Raw genomic sequence first — 14766 nt, forward strand, 5'->3', positions numbered from 1 at the left:
AAGTGTGTATATAATATATTAAATTAATAAAGTACACCTTAATCATCTGAATTAAAATGTAAAATAATATATAGAATAATTAAGTTGTTATTGAAATGAATATATGTGATTTCTATATATATTGTAATGTTTGAATATTAAATATTTAATGTATGTTATTATATATATTACATAATTAATAATATTGTAATATTAATATCTAATATAATAAGTTTAATTATAAATTAAATTATAATTGTTATAGTAATATTATTATTACTTTCAATATTAATAGATGTATTAGTATTATTAATATTGTTATGTAAATGGATATATATACAAATTGATATATTATTATTACTAATATTATTATAATTAATATTATTATTAGTACCAATAATAATATTATTATCATTTTTACTATTAAAAATCATCATTTTTATGATAATTATCAATATTATTATTATTAAAATAATACAACTTGTTATATTATCATTAATGTTATTATTAATATTAATTATTAATATTAAAAGTATTATTAGTAATATATTTATATTTATATTTATTAATTATCTATATTAACTAAAAATAAGATATAAAATATAAATACGCGTAATTATTTAACAGATCCCTATCATCTTTATTTTCTTTCTGCTTTTCCATTCCTGCTCGTGAAAATCTGTCGGCCAAAATCAATCACTACAAAACAAACACTCGATCTATAATTATTGCTGCATCAATCACACTTGTATGCTATAGATCCTTTACTGCAATTCGATAAGAGAGAAAATAGAAATTGAGGAAACAGACTCGTTTCCTCTAAAACGACGGGTTTTAATCAATTACTCAATTTTAGAGACAATTATTGTAACACCCCATTTTCCAGTACGTGTTTAAAGGTACAACCTTAATTATTAGCACGCTTAAAACTTGTTCGTTATGTGATTAAATGAGCTACGGTTTTAGTTGTCGTATAAGTGTATATGTGTGTGTGTGTATATATATATATATATATATATATATATATATATATATATATATATATATATATATATATATATATATATATATATATATATATATATATTTGAATGCATGCGTGTACGTGTTTATGTATGTGTCGCGATGGTGTTGAGTCGTGTGAGACTTAAGGTCGAAGCTTAGACATGCATAGGAATAGTGAACGAGGTGTGCTAGTTGTATGAAACTTCGTTTTATGATTTGTTGTCAAAGTGTCCAGGAACAGGCCAATGCCGCATCACGAGGAATGGGGCCGCGACTCGATAAACAAAGCAAATCCAGATCAGAACTTGAGTTAAGAAGGGTCATTTTTCCTTCTTTATGTCACGCCGCGACAAAGGAGCCGCGCCGCGACACCTCTGCAATTCTGACTCCGAATTCTATTCAAATTAAATAGGGTTTAGGGGCAATTTGGTCTTTTTGCGTGTAGATCTGGTTGGAGCCTTTAATATCAACCACTTATCTTATTTTTCTTATTTCTTTTCCATTTTCATTCACATTTTCCTCTCAAATCCTAAAACCCACTTAGATTAAACTCAAGATTTGAAGGTGAAGTTTTGTGAATCAATCCTAGAAGCAAGAATTAAAGTTGCTCTCCTTGTTATTAGCTACAAGAGGATAGTTTTGGTAAGTCTCAACTCTAAGTTTTGAGTTTTAATTAGTTTAAGCTAGGGTTGGTTCATATGGAACTAGTGTGATCCATTTGAGGGTTAAATGGGTGGGTTTTTGGGTTGGATTGTTGAAAGGAAACCCTAAATAACTATTATCTAGGGTTTGGTCTTGTGATTTGAGGTTGTAAGTGCTAAATGATGTTGTTAGTCATTAATGCACTTTTAAAAGGATGAAAGAGTTGTTATTGTGTAAGTTTGACTTGATTTGTGAGTCAAAGAGTCAAAAGAGCACTAGTTGACCTAATCGGGTGAAATGGTTATGAAATACACTAAGTTTATGTTAGTTGATGTTATTAAACCCTAATCACTAGCTTTTAGTGATTTATGACGAGGCATGACCATTAATGGGCGGTTTTGGTGTAGTTGAGTCATTTAATGCAAACGGGTCAATAAATGCTCAAGGGTTAGTGGTTGGCATTTAATTCAACTAGATTGTATGTTAATAAATGCATAATGTAATAGGTACGTTACATTGAAGGGTTGAAAGCTCGGTTAGCTTTCACAAGGGACTTGAGGTGAGTGGAAAATCTATATATGTATGTATATGACTTACGTGCCATATTAATGGTGTCACATAGCCGTTTTGTGACCATAGTTGTGAGACATAGCCGTTTTGTCCATGTTTTATACTTATGCACATAGCCGTGTTTGTGCATATAGTGGCGAGTAATAGCCGTGTTTTACTCCCACGTTATTATCCGTGTTATTGTGCACATAGCCGTGTTTGTGTACATGATTGTGAGTAATAGCCGTGTTTTACTCACATGTTGATCAAGTGATGCCATAGCCGTTTTTGGGAACACTTGGGGGTGATGCCATAGCCGTTTTTGGAACACCTCGGGGGTTAGTATACCATAGCCGTGTTTGGGAGCTAACGGTTGTTATGAACATCGATGACTTGTTTCGCGAAGTCATTCCCTTGCGAAGAATTGGGTTAACCATGGGTTATAGTTGTTAACGTTAACATTTTAATTAATGCTATGATTACTATGCTATTAATGTTGCTACTTGTACGATTTGATGATACTAGCTTGTTTATCGAGATGTTATGTGATTGTGTGCGTTATATGATATCATGGTTGTGTGTGGGTAAGTCTTATATGCATGCATATATATATTCTACTCACTAAGCTTTGCTTACCACTCTCGTTGTTTATCTTTTTAGATGCAGGCGCGGACAAGGGCAAGGGGGTCGTTGGGCACTAGGTGTCCCTTGTTGATGTTATGTTGGAGCTTTTGGAAGTTGGCCTAGTTTTGGGTAGTTTAGTCCCAAACCATGCTCGGAACGTCGTTTGGTTTATAAACTATCATTTGTAATGGGTCAAACTTGTACTAAACTTTATTCGTGGCCTTCGTGCCTTTTGTAAACAATTAATTGTTGTGCGTTTTAAATGGAACTCGTGAAATGTGTTACATATTTATTTGGCGTGAAATTGTGTTGTAAAAAAAAAAAAATTATCGTATGGATTACGGGTTGGGTTGTTACAAGTGGTATCAGAGCATGGTCTAAGGGATTTAGGTGATTTGAGATAGGCGCCTAGACTTAGACTTTTATGTTGTTGAATTATATGCGGGACTTGTAGGACTACGGGTCAGTGCGGGGTTTGATTAGTTCTTTGATGCATAAGTGGACAACTATGCTATGTTATGATGTTACTAATCATGTGTTGTTGTTTTGAACATCGAGCAAGATGGTTGTGATACGTCTGAGCATGGCAAGGCATGTGAGCGTAATAGTGAGTCGCGACCACTATTACGGTTGCAAGTCAAGTCAAGCAAGGATGTGCGACAAGTATCGAGCTAGATGTGGTGTGTGTGCGGTCATATGCATAGGTATATATGTGTATTAAATTGTTGGTGATGTCTAATCCATTTTTAATCTTTAGAATGAAGACGAGAAACGGAACGAATACGAATGGCAATGGTGGTCCCTCTTATGTGGAGGAAGATGAGATGACTACCAAGATTGAGACCGCTTTAGAAAACTATGTTTCGGTTTTCTCACGAAGGGTTAAACAAATATTCGAAGAGTCGGTTTCGGAACAAATTTTCGATATGATTCAAGAACGGATGACTAATGCCGTTAAAGAAGAAGTTGAAAGGAGGTTTCCTAGACCTCAAAATGTGGGCGAGTTGGAGTTTAGCTATAAGAACTTCTTGGCGACTAAGCCTCCTCACTTTCACGGGGATCCCGACCCCATGAAGAGTGCGGCTTGAATTTTCGATGTTGAAGGTTGTTTTCGCAAGACCGAGTGCCCTCCCGAAAAGAAAGCAAGGCTTGCTACTAGTTTGTTAAGGGGCCATGCTAAAGATTGGCTCAATGGCAAGATTGATATGGTGGGTGATGCGGCCTTTGTGGGGTTATCTTGGGCGGATTTCAAGAAGGAGTTTTTCCTTGAATATCGTACGCAAGCGGATCTTTCCAAATTGCGCAACGAGTTAAGGAACATGCGTCAAGGGTCTTTGGACCTAAATACTCTCAAAACCAACTTTCTTGCCAAGGCACGTTTTTGTCCCGAGTATGCGGGAAATGATCAAATGCTAATGGAAGACTTTCATGCAACCCTTAGAGATGATTTAAAGGGTAAAATTAGTATCGGTCATGTTGAAACTTTCGCTAAGCTTTTGGCGGTGGCAAAAGGGTTTGAAACACAAGCTCCGAGTCCGGTTCCGGTTAGTTATGGGTCGAGCAAAAGAAAATTTGGAGCGCCTAGTTACTCAAACAAAAAGAGCAAAGGTGTGTCCGAAAGCGTCGGAAGTATGAAGAAGGGTGGTTCGAATACTTTTACGCCTACTTGTTATAGTTGTGGGAAGCCGGGTCATTACGCTCGTGATTGTTTGACCAAGACGGTCACGTGCTTTAATTGTCAAAAGACGGGGCACCGGAAGGCGGAATGTCCCGAATTATCAAACGACCAAGTAAAGAGGCTAGAGAAGGCGACGGGGTCGGCCAGGGGGCGTAACTACTTGATGACGAATGATGAATCCAAACAATCCAACGAAGTCGTCTCAGGTACTTTCATGGTTAACTCTAATCCGACAAGGATTCTATTTGATAGCGGTGCAAATTTATCGTTTGTGTCACCAAAATTTGTGCCTAAACTTAATAAACCGTTAGCTAAGTTAAGTCATCCGGTAGAAGTCGAAATAGCAGATGGTAAGGCGGTGCTAGTAGTTGATGTGTGTAAAGATTGTAATGTGGTGTTTGGTTCCGAGAACTTTAAAATTGATCTCATCCCGATGACCTTGGGTGATTTTGATATCGTGGTTGGTATGGATTGGCTCGATCATAATAGGGCCGATATTGCATGCCATGAGAAATCCATTCGTGTGAAGACCCCTAGTGGGAGAGAGCTAATTATTCATGGTGATAAATGAAGGAGACCGGTGCCGATATGCACTTTTGCACGGGCACGTCGTCTCGTTGTTACCGGTGGCATGGCTTTCCTTGCTCATGTTGTTGATACTCGTGATGAGCCACCACCCATTCGTGAAATTCCGGTGGTGAGTGAGTTTGAAGATGTTTTTCCGGATGAGTTACCGGGTGTTCCGGCGGAAAGACAAGTCGAATTTCGCATTGAGTTGGTTCCGGGAGCTACTCCCATTTCTAAAACTCCTTATCGTTTAGCACCGACGGAAATGCAAGAATTGTTGAATCAAATTCAAGAGTTATTTGAGAAGGGTTTTATTCGACCGAGTGCTTCGCCATGGGGTGCTCCGGTCTTGTTCGTGAAGAAGAAAGATGATAGTATGCGTATGTGCATTGACTATCGGGAGTTAAATAAAGTGACGATCAAAAATCGTTATCCGTTGCCTAGGATTGACGATTTATTCGACCAACTTCAAGGCGCTACGTACTTCTCTAAAATTGACCTACGGTCTGGCTATCATCAAATGCGGGTCCGTGAGGAAGATATCGAGAAAACGGCCTTTCGTACTCGTTATGGGCATTTTGAATTTGTAGTTATGCCTTTTGGTCTTATGAATGCACCTGCGGCATTCATGAATCTTATGAACCGAGTGTGCCAACCTATGTTGGACAAGTCGGTAATTGTGTTCATTGACGATATTCTTGTATATTCTAGGAGTATGAAGGAACATGAACACCATTTGCGCGAAGTATTGAAGACGTTGAGAAAAGAGAAGTTGTATGCTAAATTCTCGAAATGCGAATTTTGTCTAAGGGAGGTTCAATTCCTTGGCCATATTGTGAACAAGGATGGTATTCAAGTAGATCCGGGGAAGATAGAAACGGTGAAGAGTTGGGGACAACCGACTACGCCTACGGAAATCCGAAGTTTTCTCGGATTGGCCGATTATTATCGTCGGTTTATCCAAGACTTTTCCAAGATTGCTTCGCCATTAACTAAGTTGACAAGGAAGAATACAAGATTCAATTGGGAGAACGAGCAAGAAATTGCTTTTCAATTGTTGAAAGAGAAATTGTGCAAAGCTCCGGTCTTAGTATTGCCGGAAGGTGTAGTTGAGATGACGGTCTATTGTAATGCTTCTTTGAATGGGCTCGGGTGTGTTCTAATGCAACGAGGTAAAGTCATCGCTTACGCCTCTCGTCAATTAAAGGAACATGAAAAGAGATACCCGACTCATGATCTCGAATTAGCGGCGGTGGTCCATGCTTTGAAAATTTGGCGCCATTACTTGTATGGTGTCAAGTGTACTATTTATTCGGATCACAAGAGTTTGAAATATCTTTTTGATCAACGGGATTTAAATTATCGTCAACGTAGATGTATGGATGTGGTGAAGGATTATGATTGTGAGATACTTTATCATCCGGGCAAGGCGAATGTGGTCGCGGATGCGTTAAGCCGAAAGAGTCATCACCCAGCGTTACGATTGGGATTGTTACGTATAATTATTACCAACGATTTTCTTGAAAAACTTGGTGTGATTCAAATAGAGGCTTACGTTCACAACAAGCATGCGGAACGAATTGTGGGGCAATCGGAATTCATTACGATGGGTTCGCGTGGTTTATTGTCTTTTCAAGAAAGAGTGTGGGTGCCTAAGATGGGTGATTTCCGAAAGGTGCTTCTTGATTAGGTGCACAAGTCTAAGTATTCCATACATCCGGGTGCGACAAAGATGTACCATGATTTGAAAAAAGATTATTGGTGGCCGGGCATGAAACGCGACATTGTTAAGTATGTTGAGCAATGCATCACGTGTTTGCAAGTTAAACCCGAACACCAAAAACCGTATGGTAAGTTGCAACCGCTAGAAATTTCTATGTGGAAGTGGGAGCATATTACCATGGATTTTATTATCAAGTTGCCAAAAACTGCAAGAACCCAATTTGATACTATTTGGGTGATTGTTGATAGATTGACGAAAAGTGCATTGTTTTTTCCTATTAAAGAAGCGATTACATCGGAGGCACTTGCGAAGATGTTCATTAAGGAGGTGATATCAAGACACGGCGTTCCCGCGTCTATCGTTTCGGATCGGGACACGCGTTTTACTTCTCGATTTTGGAAGAAATTTCATGAAGATATGGGTACGAGGGTAAATATGAGTACGGCGTACCATCCTCAAACGGACGGTCAAACCGAACGTACGAATCAAACATTGGAGGATATGTTACGTGCGTGTATCATTAACTTCGGTGGTAGTTGGGATGAACATTTACCTTTGGTGGAATTCTCGTACAATAATAGTTTTCACTCTAGTATTGGAATGCCACCGTATGAGATATTGTGTGGTAGAAGGTGTCGAACCCCAATTTGTTGGGGCGAAGTGGGACAAAGGGAAGTCGGGAGCTCCGACTTGGTATTGGAGACAAATGATAAAATCGATATGATTCGGGAACATTTGAAAAAGGCACAAGATAGGCAAAAATCTTACGCCGATAAGCGTAGACGTTTGATTGAATTCCAAGAAGGTGATATGGTGATGCTCAAGGTTTCGCCATGGAAGGGTATTATTCGGTTTCGGAAACGAGGAAAGTTAGCTCCTCGGTTTATTGGGCCGTTTAAGGTTTTAGCTTGTGTTGGTGAAGTCGCGTATCGTTTGGAATTACCCGAAGAACTTGCGGGGATCCATAACACATTTCATGTTTCCCACCTTCGTAAGTGTCTTGCGGATGATTCTTCATGGATGCCTTTAGAAAAAATTGAGCTAAAAAACAAGTTAGAATATGTTGAAGAGCCGATTGCTATACTCGATGAAAAGGTAAAAATGTTGCGTAACAAAGAGGTGAGGACCTTTAAGGTCCAATGGCGTCGTAGTAAAGGTTTCGAGTTTACTTAGGAGCTCGAAGAATTTGTGTTGGTTTACCTTCCCTCGTGTCATGCGGCTTGGATCGCGGGGACGCACTCCGATTTAAGTGGGGGAGAGTTGTAACACCCCGTTTTCCCGTGCGTGTTTAAAGGTACAAACTTAATTATTAGCACGCTTAAAACTTGTTCGTTATGTGATTAAATGAGCTACGGTTTTAGTTGTCGTATAAGTGTATATGTGTGTGTATATATATATATATATATATATATATATATATATATATATATATATATATATATATATATATATATATATATATATATATATATTTGAATGCGTGTGTGTACGTGTTTATGTATGTGTCGCGATGGTGTTGAGTCGTGTGAGACTTAAGGGCGAAGCTTAGACGTGCATAGGAATAGTGAACGAGGTGTGCTAGTTGTAAGAACCTTCGTTTTATGATTTGTTGTCAAAGTGACCAGGAACAGGCCAATGCCGCGCCGCGAGGAATGGGGCCGCGATTCGACAAACAAAGCAAATCCAGATCAGAACTTGAGTTAAGAAGGGTCATTTTTCCTTCTTTATGTCGCGCCGCGACAAAGGAGCCGCGCCGCGACACCTCTGCAATTCTGACTCCGAATTCTATTCAAATTAAATAGGATTTAGGGGCAATTTGGTCTTTTTGCATGTAGATCTGGTTGGAGCCTTTAATATCAACCACTTATCTTATTTTTCTTATTTCTTTTCCATTTTCTTTCACATTTTCCTCTCAAATCCTAAAACCCATTTAGATTAAACTCAAGATTTGAAGGTGAAGTTTTGTGAATCAATCCTAGAAGCAAGAATTAAAGTTGCTCTCCTTGTTATTAGCTGCAAGAGGATAGTTTTGGTAAGTCTCAACTCTAAGTTTTGAGTTTTAATTAGTTTAAGTTAGGGTTGGTTCATATGGAACTAGTGTGACCCATTTGAGGGTTAAATGGGTGGGTTTTTTGGGTTGGATTGTTAAAAGGAAACCCTAAATAACTATTATCTAGGGTTTGGTCTTGTGATTTGAGGTTGTAAGTGCTAAATGATGTTGTTAGTCATTAATGCACTTTTAAAAGGATGAAAGAGTTGTTATTGTGTAAGTTTGACTTGATTTGTGAGTCAAAGAGTCAAAAGAGCACTAGTTGACCTAATCGGGTGAAATGGTTATGAAATACACCAAGTTTATGTTAGTTGATGTTATTAAACCCTAATCACTAGCCTTTAGTGATTTATGACGAGGCATGGCCATTAATGGGCGGTTTTGGTGTAGTTGAGTCATTTAATGCAAACGGGTCAATAAATGCTCAAGGGTTAGTGGTTGGCATTTAATTCAACTAGATTGTATGTTAATAAATGCATAATGTAATAGGTACATTACATTGAAGGGTTGCAAGCTCGGTTAGCTTTCACAAGGGACTTGAGGTGAGTGGAAAATCTATATATGTATGTATATGATTTATGTGCCGTATTAATGGTGTCACATAGCCGTTTTGTGACCATAACTGTGAGACATAGCCGTTTTGTCCACGTTTTATATTTATGCACATAGCCGTGTTTGTGCATATAGTGGCGAGTAATAGCCGTGTTTTACTCCCACGTTATTATCCGTGTTATTGTGCACATAGCCGTGTTTGTGTACATGATTGTGAGTAATAGCCGTGTTTTACTCACATGTTGATCAAGTGATGCCATAGCCATTTTTGGGAACACTTGGGGGTGATGCCATAGCCGTTTTTGGAACACCTCGGGGGTTAGTATACCATAGCCGTGTTTGGGAGCTAACGGTTGTTGTGAACATCGATGACTTGTTTCGCGAAGTCATTCCCTTGCGAAGAATTGGGTTAACCATGGGTTATAGTTGTTAACGTTAACATTTTAATTAATGCTATGATTACTATGCTATTAATGTTGCTAGTTGTACGATTTGATGATACTAGCTTGTTTATCGAGATGTTATGTGATTATGTGCGTTATATGATATCGTGGATGCGTGTGGGTAAGTCTTATATGCATGTATATATTTATTCTACTCACTAAGCTTTGCTTACCCCTCTCGTTGTTTATCTTTTTAGATGCAGGCGCAGATAAGGGCAAGGGGGTCGTTGGGCACTAAGTGTCCCTTGTTGTTGTTATGTTGGAGCTTTTGGAAGTTGGCCTAGTTTTGGGTAGTTTAGTCCCAAACCATGCTCGGAACGTCATTTGGTTTATAAACTATCATTTGTAATGGGTCAAACTTGTACTAAACTTTATTCGTGGCCTTCGTGCCTTTTGTAGACAATTAATTGTTGTGCGTTTTAAATAGAACTCGCGAAATGGGTTACATATTTATTTGGCATGAAATTGTGTTGTAAAAAAAAAATTTATCGTATGGATTACGGGTTGGGTTATTACAATCATCAAAGTAAAAAAAAATGCAATTGTGTTAGGATGTATCTAGTAATGCTACCTGTAAACTTTCAGCATCCAATTCCTCCTATACATTTCGAATTTTGAAGTCAAAGGTATAAATTAAAAAGTCAACTGTGATGTTCTTTGAGAAATTCAAATCGGTGTTGTTGTTTCTGGACCAGTTGATGAGCTACGAAGATTCATTGAATGATTTAGGACATGTTTCATGTTGTAATCTTAATCTATTAGCGTCCAGAAGTTAAATTCAAAAATTTGGATTCATCATCTTCTTCGTAAACTTACTGGTAACTGTTCTTGATCAATTTAAACCCAAACACCATTCATAAACTGATTGCACATGCTTCTGTTTCGATTGTAAATCTTAATTCAAACCTGCCATATTTTTTTTTGTGTGATTTTTTTGTTCGCTGCTAGTTCATAAACCCAAACATTATAGCTTGCTTGCTGCTACTTTTTTATTGCTATTTTCTTGCTCGATTATAAACCACGAAGGTTGAAACCAAATGTCACTGATGTTATGCGAGGTGTATACGAAATAGTTATATTTTTACTCCCAATAATATTAAATACGATACAATTTTACACAAGTTATTTATTTATTTGTAGAGTGGATATACCTAAACCTTGCTACAACACTATAGGCAGTGTACCTAATTGTACAGTAGTGTAGTTTTTAGTAAGTCCGGTTCGTCCACAGGGAACTAGCCAAGTTTAACGCTATATTTATTTTAAACTATATTTGTATCAATATATATGAGTTGTAATCACTTGCATCCATAAATTTGCCTGAAAACAAAGGGACCAATGAGATGGCGACATGTGGCGCGAAAATCACATGTGATTGGAAAAAAAAAATTCGAAAATTTTTTTTTTAATTTTTTTTTCAAAATTTTTTTTTTCAAATTTTATTTCCGAAATTTTTTTTTTTCGAAATTTTTTTTTTAAAAAATCATATGTGATTATGCATGTCAATCACATGTGATTGTAAATCCAATCACATGTGATTGTAAACCCAATCACATGTGATTATGCATGGTAAATTCAATCACATGTGATTGTACAATTCAATCACATGTGATTGTAAAAAAAAAATAATAATTAAAAAATTTTTTTGTTTTAAAAATTTCGAAAAAAAATTTAAAATTTTGTTTTTCAAAAAAATATTTTTGAATTTTTTTTCAATCACATGTGATTTTCGCGACACGTGTCGCGCTCTCATTGGTCCCTTGAATCTCAACTTATTTTATGGACTCAAATGAATATTCCTCCAATATATATATAAGTAATGTTATTATTATTATAAAAGGGGGTTTTTACCGTTTAATGACCGGTTTGTCGATTTTATGTCTTAAGTCACAATTAAAACCTAATGTAAAATATTAAAAATAAATATAACTTAATTTAAAGCGTAAAGTAAATGACGATAATAAAAGTGCTATAATTTAAAGTGCGATAAATAAAATGACGATAAATAAAATTGCGATAATTAAAAGTACGATAATTAAAGGTGCGACGAGATATAAAATAAAGGAATTATGCTTATTTAAACTTCCGTAATCATGATGTTTGACGTGTTGATTTTAATTTATTACCATGGGTTAATTGTCCATTGTCCTGGATTATTCGATATGTCCATACGGTTTTGTCCATAATAGTCCATCGATCATAATTATAAAGTGCGAGGATCTTCGTAAAATTAACCTTATATCCGAAGTCAAATATTCCAACTAATTGGGGATTCGAACTGTAACAAGGTCTTAATACTTTGTTTAATGAATACACCAGGTTATCGACTGCGTGTAATCCAAGGTTTTACTACTTTGTTAACAATTACACCAATTACCCTTGAATGTAATCCACCCCTGTTTTAATGAGTCCATTAACTATTAATCCATCCCCGTGTTCAGTCAAATGAACAATTATTGGTATTTATAGATATCCCGCCCACCGTACCCGATTAAGCGTATGTGGTTATATATAGATATGTCAAATTGTAACCTTTATATTAAATTAACGAGGTATCGTTTAGTTAATATAAAGCCCATTAGTAGCCCATAGTCTAATTTCCACAAGTGTCGTTCTTTTGTCCAAACCCCAATTATGGTCCAAAACTCAATTACCCAATCTTAATATTTAGCCCAACATCACGATTACTTCGATTTAAATAAGCATAATAATAACTTAGCTACGAGACATTAATTTAAAAAGGTTGAACATAACTTACAATGATTATTAATAGCGTAGCGTTACACGGACAGAATTTCGACTTACAAACTTAAAACATTCGCCACTATAACCTTATTATTATTAACTTAATATTAAAATTATAATTATAAAATAAATATAAATATGTATGATGAGAGTATGATGATAGATGGATATGGTGTATATAATTCGGCCAAAAACATTGCAATTTATAGGACTTGGCCAGCTACAAGCCCTCATGCGATCACATGACTTTAACACTACCTGGCCATGCGATCGTATGGCTAGCTGTACCAGATCACATTGCCAACTAAAACGTGGGCTGCTGAGTTTATTTAATATATAATATAATATATATAATTTTATATAATTATATATATATATATTATATTATATTATTGTATCTAGTTGACTCGTAATTTTAGGCCCATTGCGTCGCACGTTGATAGTTGGTTCATGTCCCTGTTCCGTGTCAAACCCTGTCCAAAATCTTCCTGAACGGATCCAATAACATCTGGTACCATTGCGATGAACGGACCTCTATATGCCATGAACGACTCCATGTAATATCTTTAAAATGAGCAAATGGACAGCGGAAGATTTCTTTCAGACCTGAGAATAAACATGTTTGAAAAGTGTCAACCAAAAGGTTGGTGAGTTCATAGTTTTTCGTAAACAATAAAATTCATCATTTTGATAGACCATAGGATTTAAATGCTGCATGGTACAAATGGGCCCGAATCCTATATCCACCTGTAATGTACATGCGATATCCTTTAAATACAGTACACCTTTCTTGTGTACGAAACCATTTTTCATAAATCTTAGTATCCGTACACATATTTCGTGTACAAAAATAACATACACATAACCTGTGTATAAAATCATTCTCTCGATACATAACTTTCATATCAATTGGTGGCAATTATCATGTCCACATAATTCAATGGTGGCAATTATCATGTCCACATATGTGACGATCGCTCCAAATCCATATGGACAATACGTCATTCATTGATTTCATTGCGAGGTATTTGACCTCTATATGATACGTTTTGTAAACATTGCATTCTTTTAAAAAGGCACACCATAAATGAATATTTAAATCAAAGGTTTTCGACATCTGATGATTTCTACATATAGACAATCACCGTAAATAATAGTTTACAATAGTACTTCCGTTGACAATGCAGTCAAAATAAGATACATGGTGATAATTTGGTGAATGCAACGTTTCCTTGAAAAGTATGTCATGTAAGACTCCATGCACATAGCTTGTCTAACATATAAGCAACAGCGGAAGACTTCTAGGAAACCTGAGAATAAACATGCTAACAAGTGTCAACACAAAGGTTGGTGAGTTCATAGTTTTAATGTTGCGCATAATCTGTATATAAAGGTGGATCACAAGATTTCAGTTGTTCAATCCAGAAACGTTTATGAAAATATTCTACAAAATTGAGCACCCTGGTAACTAAACTTAACGTATATATAATTTGTACCCTTTGTATAATCATCTTAATAATACACGCAAACCAATGTGTACGCTTCTCAAATAGCATACATCCGTTAAAAGGCTAGTGCTCTAGCTCGGACGGGGATATCAAGCCCTATGGATCCATATACTACTACTCGCGCCCACCAGTTCTTATAACTGGCAGTTAACAGTTACCAAAGCTAAGGGATTTTCGGTTCAAACTCAGTGTAGAATTTAGTATGTACTTGTATCCATTGCGTTTAAAATAAAGTGCATGTATTCTCAGCCCAAAAATATAGATTGCAAAAGCAATTAAAAAGGGAGCAAATGTAACTCACGCATATAAATATTGTAAATCAGTTAATAAAGTATTTGCATGTATTCTTAGCCCAAAAATGTAAAGGGTAAAAAGGATCATATGAAACTCACCTTAGCAGCACATAAAGTTGTTCACCAAAACGTGACAGAAACTCGGAATATCAAATAACCGTAGATCTCAACCTAGAGAACATATGTTGGTCAATAAATGTCTATCAAGCTAGGTTAGGTCATAGTGTATAACAATCCTAATGCTCGAGATCGACATACAAAAGTTAACCAAAGTCGTTTCAAAAAGTCAATTTTGACAATAGTTCAACAAAACGAGACATACCTTATATAAGGATTCATTTACTCGGTTGGTAATATTCAAAAATCCAATTTATCAATCTCGTAAATAAGTTGTTTAAATCTTAATTG

The sequence above is a fragment of the Rutidosis leptorrhynchoides genome, chromosome 9, assembly GCF_046630445.1.
Source record: "Rutidosis leptorrhynchoides isolate AG116_Rl617_1_P2 chromosome 9, CSIRO_AGI_Rlap_v1, whole genome shotgun sequence".
Lineage (NCBI taxonomy): Eukaryota > Viridiplantae > Streptophyta > Magnoliopsida > Asterales > Asteraceae > Rutidosis > Rutidosis leptorrhynchoides.